We start from the raw sequence: 6,546 nt of genomic DNA on the forward strand, positions 1-6,546 counted from the left end.
TTGATGGAAGATGAAGTTAGGGATATACTACTGTCCGTGGACACCACAAAGGCAACTGGCCCTGATGGTATTGGAAATAAAGTACTGAAAAACACAGCTGACAGTTTAGCCCCAATCCTCACTAAGCTATTCAATTTCTCTCTTAAACGAGCAATATTTCCATCACTATGGAAAGAAGCTCTTGTCATTCCTATTCATAAGAAGAATAGCGTGAATGAACGTACAAATTACAGACCGGTTGCGCTCACAAGTTGTTTAGCAAAGATATTTGAAAAATGTACATTTAAACATGTGTACAACTATTTAAGGAATAATAATGCGCTCACAAACCTACAATCTGGATTCACGCAGGGAGACTCCACCTCAAATCAGTTAACATATTTATATGACTTTATTGTAAAGGCTTTAGATGAAGGTAAGGAAGTTAGAGCTGTATTTGATTTAAACAGTATTTTATTTCCATTAATGTTCAGATTTTACATTAAATAGCATTACAAAATGGAAAAAGGATTAGGAACCAGGCCAAAAAGGCCTATATTAATGCTTCTCCTAATATTGTACATTATACATGTAGATTGTAATGAAGTCTATAGAGCAGACATTAATGAGTAACACAAGATGAAATAAAATGGAAAGCAAGATACCAAATGCATTTTATATTCTTAAGTTGACACAAAACTTACGTAAAGCAATTTGTTTCAATGATGTAATTGTGAACTGATTTTATAATGTATTCATTGTCTGAGGAAGATGAATCTTCATTGCCGTGGAGTATAGTATGTATGCTGAGCTGGTTAACAAAAAGGTATTTATCAATTCTAAACTTGGCATAGCGTGGACAAGATAGAAAAAAGTGGAAAGCATCTTCTCTATTTAGGCCACATGGACAGATGGGATTATCAATCAGAAATCTGTCAAATAAATATGATTTTAAATCACTACAACCTAGCCTAAGTCTAGATAAAATCACCTGACATTGCCGCTGGCCATAACTAGCAAAAGATGTAAAATTTGCAGTAAGCTTAGTTTCTCTAGAAATTAATTGCTTAAACCGAGATAAGGAATCTACATTTCTAATATTAATATCAAGTGCATTCCAAGCTTGTATAACAGATGGCAAAAAAGATCGATTATACTGGGATAAGCGTCCTGCACTGGTATTTTGTGACGTAAGTAAAGCTTTTGATAAAGTTTGGCACAAAGGAATAATTTATAAGCTACACCATTATGGTATCTGTGGAAATTTATTGAGATGGTTTGATAGTTACTTAGAAAATCGATATCAAAAGGTAGTTATAAATGGCTATAGCTCAGATCCAAAAGCTGTCTTGGCAGGTGTGCCACAGGGCTCTGTCCTAGGACCATTATTGTTTATTATCTATATCAATGACATTGTTGAAGGAACACATAGTAATATAAGACCTTTTGCTGATGACACATCTTTGTATGTGATCATAGAATATCCTGATATAGCGGCTTGTAATCTCAATAATGACTTGGACAGAATTTCAGAATGGGCTGCCAGATGACAAGTTAAATTTAGTCCCGAAAAAACTGAATCTATTCAATTTACCCGTAAAGTAAACCCTAGTCGCAAACCTAACTTATATATGAATGGTACAGAAATCAAAGATGTACAGAGTCATAAGCACCTTGGTATGACTTTACAAAGTAATTGTACATGGAAAATGCACATTAATGATATTGTAAGGAAATGTTGTCCTCTAGTTAACTGTTTAAGGAGTTATAAATATCGTCTATCCCGAACTACCTTAGAAACTATGCACAAATCATTTATTTTACCAATTTTTGATTATTGTTGTCATATTTGGGACAACTGTACTAATGAACAAGCTAACTTATTGGAAAAATTACACTTAGATGCTCTTAGAACCGTATGTGACGCTGTCCGGGGTAAGAGTCATCAGAAGATTTACAATGAAACATATTGTAGGTCATTAAAAACAGAAGATACAACTTAAAACTGGTAATGTTTTACAAAATGAATAACCCCGGACTATCTTTGTAGGCGTATTCCTAATACAGTTTCGGAAAACACAAATTATGACTTAAGGGATAAAACTAATCTTCAAACAGTGAAGTGTAAAAGCTTATGCAGATTCATTTATACCAGCCACCACACAACTTTGGAATATGTTACCAGAAAATCAAACGGGGGCAGAGACCGTTACACAGTTTAAGAATTTGTTTCACGTAAAGGGAGTTAATGGTATACACTGGGATTTAAATTATGGAAGCAGATTATGCCAAATCATTCACAGTCGCCTCAGGTTTGGCTGCAGCGATCTTTACGCAGATCAGTATAAAAGACATATCTTTGATACAAAAACTTGTTCCTGTGGATATCATACCGAAGATGCTCTACACTTCTTTTTTGTGTGTACAAATCCCTATGCTCTTCGAAATGAAATGTATTTTTACCAACATGGTTATTCTTTATTGCTATGCGGAAATTCGGATTTGAGTAAGGAAGAGCAAATGCTAATATTAGATTCTATTCAACACTTTATATTAAAAACTGGCAGATTTTCAGTTAAATGATTGTTTAAAATAAACTGCAAATAGATTTATTAGATTTATTATATGTACACATCTAGCTTGGCATGTACAATTTATTTGTTACATCTCACCTTCATTTATGTATTCATTGTAATATGTCCTATGTGTAATGGAGCGGTATTAACATAAGCGCTTCGCTTGTTTACCACTCCATTTTCACACTTTTGTGAAAATAAATATGTTTAAACCATATCCTTGAACAGTCATCCAATCAAACACTCTCACATCCCAATGTATGCTAAAACGCTAAGTTCAAGATTTGTCTTGGAAGATGTGTATTGGAGTTTTCGTTTATCGTAAGTGCAATATCTAGATAAACCTAATGTAGGTCAAAACATCGGGTATATTTCGTTACTTATTTACCAGTTGCTTATGTGCATTGTTATGTTGATACACGGGACATATTCATATATTGTAGTCAAAATGAGAAATATTGGCGCAACTTCTTGTGCTTCAAATATGGCCCCTTCCTAAACACTTGTTGAAAAATCTGTGTAATAATTTAAGCTTTATAAATATAAACTGATTATTGTGTGGTATAACTGTTGAATGCAAATAACCAAAACTAAACAAACATCTGTAATTATCGGATTGAACTGAAATAATCTTGTCAATTTCGTATTTTCTTCTTGGATCGGCATTTAGAAGTTGGAGTACTAAGTAAGGATAAGAATTTATGGATAAACAACTTCTTTATTACAATTAGTTATAAGAGCGACGTTTCGGCGTCGGTTCTAACACCGTTATCAAACAAGTGATACACAGGGTGTGGTTGACAAGTATCTATACAAGTAGGAAGCAATGTTTATACAGTAGAGTAGATATTGTTAAACTGGAGTAGAGAAGCCTGTTATGTATACACAAGGGTAGTGATGACAATCATCGGTTAAGTCAGTGACATAAACAAAGGATGAAGCCAGTAATATAAATAACGGGATCATGGCTGATTGGGGTCTTTGATGAGTTGATGGTACGCCGGGGGTATGAAATAGCCTTGGTCACGGTTGATTGACGGCTGGAGTCTTTTGATGTTGATGGCTTCTTGTAGTTTCTTGATCTTGAAGTCTTTGAGGTTGGTGGTGAGGGCTGTGACTCTCTCCCACTGGATGCTGTGGCTTGGGTTGTCACGGATGTGGCCTGATAGAGCTGATTTAGAATCCTCTTTGGATGTTTGATGTTCTTTCATTCGGGTTTTGAGGGGCCTAGATGTTTCTCCTATGTAAGCTTGTCCACAATTGAAGGGAATGTGGTACACTGCTCCTGATGGTTCTAGCTTGTGGCTGGATGGTGGTTTCCCTGTGGCTTTAATTGTGTTCTGAATGGTAGGACTTCTTTTGAAAGCTACATCAATGTTGGCCTGTTTCTTTAAGAGTCTCTGGATTTTGTGGCTAACTGTTCCAAAGTAGGAGAGGCTGATCACAAAGGGTGCAGACTGTTGACGTGTCTCATGTACACATGACCATGTGCTTTGCTATTTATAGCGCAACCGTAAATAAGCTCCGCCCACTGTGATAGATGCAGACGCCAAACACGATCGATTCGATTCTTTATGATAAAACTACAGAAACTGTATTGACTTATATCTAGATATGGAGCCATTTGTGGTGTCCAGGGTTTGTGATTCAAGTTGATACGAAGTTTGACGGTCAATCGTGATCTTGTTTGCGTACGGTTTTCAAAAAGCTTCCCCCGGCACTCGGTTGTGTTTAAATTGTCAGTCACTGTTCGAAACTTAAACACCGCCACCTTGCGGTGTTTTATAGTCAGGGTGGGGCTTTAATCACCATTCAATGATCGGCCAATTGATCAGTGATGACAAAGACATGTAACCACTACAGGTTCATTAACAACTTCCGAAATCTCTCCCGTCACGTTTATCGTATCGGCCATTTTGACGTCTTGTACTTGATGTAAATGTATTACGACGCGCTGTCATTGTGACTGATTTACCGAGGTAGTTCTTAACAGACCTTTCTCATCTAATAAGGATATTATTTGAGTACATTTGTTACAGAAACTACAAAAGTTGTCCCTGTTGCGCATGTTGAGCATACATAAGCTCATGTCACCTCTCGTTTTGAAGAATTATTTTATTCCGCGATACAGCTGTTTGTTGTACGGCTGTCAGTGTAAACATGAAGTCACACATACTAATATAATTGTGTATAGATCAAGGTGTACGTCCTTTAAGGTAAAAATAGTGATATAAAAGAGTATAAGAAGTTACAGTAGCGGGTGACCTCGCCTTGGTGAGCACTACCAAGCTGACTGGCGTTCATTTCCCGATGAACGTCAGTATGTCATGTGATTACGTTGTCAATCGAGCGGAGACATACAGAACTACTTCAGGGGAATTCCTCAATGTCTTAAAATAACGTCAAATAGGGAAGGAATCATCATATGACAATTTCTTTTAGATTATGAACATTTCATCAAAACTAATGCCATAATCTTAATTTTCAAATAAAGAATGAATTTTCATCTTTTTATAATATATTGTTATCACAAACATCCGTTTGCTTGTATCGAACGCGTCTCGTGCGTTGAGCGAACCCCACTGGCCCATGACATCACTGATACCAGAACTATGGCGAAAGCTGATCAGGACGATTGTTTTTAATGTCCATTCAAAGCTATAACAGAGAATGCTCGACTTACCAAAAGAAATCACTGAGCTCCACACTGTCGTTTATTGCTTCGGGAAATCCAACCGCGCCGCCTCAAGCGGTAATCCCCGTCATCAGCAGCCGTAGTATGAATCAAACACACACCCAAAGTTCACAGAACGTTAATATCAATCCATTTTCAGCATCAGCCGGGTCTGGATTTTCTTCCAACTCTAACTTTACTGGGTGCAACTTTTATTTCAAGTGAATGACATTGCCGTAGCCGCCAATCAATTTACCATGATTTGCTCATGTGAGGCACTGTCTTCATCAGCTGATGAACGTCAACAAATACAACCTGACTGCTGGCACACTACTGCAGGTGCATGCCGTTGTTGTGATGTGCAAGGCTGTACCTACCTACCCACGGGTCTGCCTGTTACTTCCAGGCCATCTTCCCGAGGCAAGAGCGGTAATTAACTATATAAGTCCATTTCCATCCTTGACGAATTGGGCTGGAATTCCTGAGTTACATTTTGGCTTGACGAATGAGTCTATGCATAGTCCAATCAAAATCGTGAGACGAACTAGACATCCGGTTCGCAAAGAATGTGGATTTCTATCGACTGCAGGATTTTGCAAATATTTTCATGTTTTTAATCAAGGTGCTCAAGTTCGTAAAGGGTGGAAAACGGACTTTAATAGTCACTTAACGCCCTTGCCTCGGGAAGATGCTTCCAGACAGGAAAGAGGAGATCTACACTCGTGCACATTAATTCAATTAAACGATAGCAAAATGCATATGTCTTGTTTTCTTCACACATCACCGAACTGTCTAAAGTACTTGGTGCAATGTTGCTCAACCGACACCGAACTTTCGAAAATAGTTGAGTGTATAATCCCATGACCAGCACTGAACTGTCGAATATATAAACTATCTCTATTTTAGATTTCGACACTTCGGGGCGAATGTTCTGGTTAATAAGCACTAATTGGCTACAAGGATCAATCGCGGATCTCTATAACGGCACGGATTGAGGGGGAGGGGTGGATTGGACACGCGCTCCTAAAATTGAAAAAGAAAATATTTTGCAATGTTAAAATTATATAATAGATGATAAATCAAGGTTGGTTGACACACCCCTACCAGCCATATACCTTGACATATATGGAACCCATGTCGGTATTATATACAAACACAGGTGACACAACTACTGAAACGGTCGCGTATATTCTGTACCGCCTGGTTTGTAATACCCAATCAGCTTGCAGGCCTAGCCGGTGTCACGAAATATATTCGCCCCCAGAATAAAATCGCCCCCCGGCGAATTTATACCGGTACAGCTTATATAATTTCTGA

This window comes from Haliotis rufescens, unplaced genomic scaffold (genome assembly GCF_023055435.1).
Source record: "Haliotis rufescens isolate VD_foot unplaced genomic scaffold, xgHalRufe1.0.p SCAF_4, whole genome shotgun sequence".
NCBI classification, from domain to species: domain Eukaryota; kingdom Metazoa; phylum Mollusca; class Gastropoda; order Lepetellida; family Haliotidae; genus Haliotis; species Haliotis rufescens.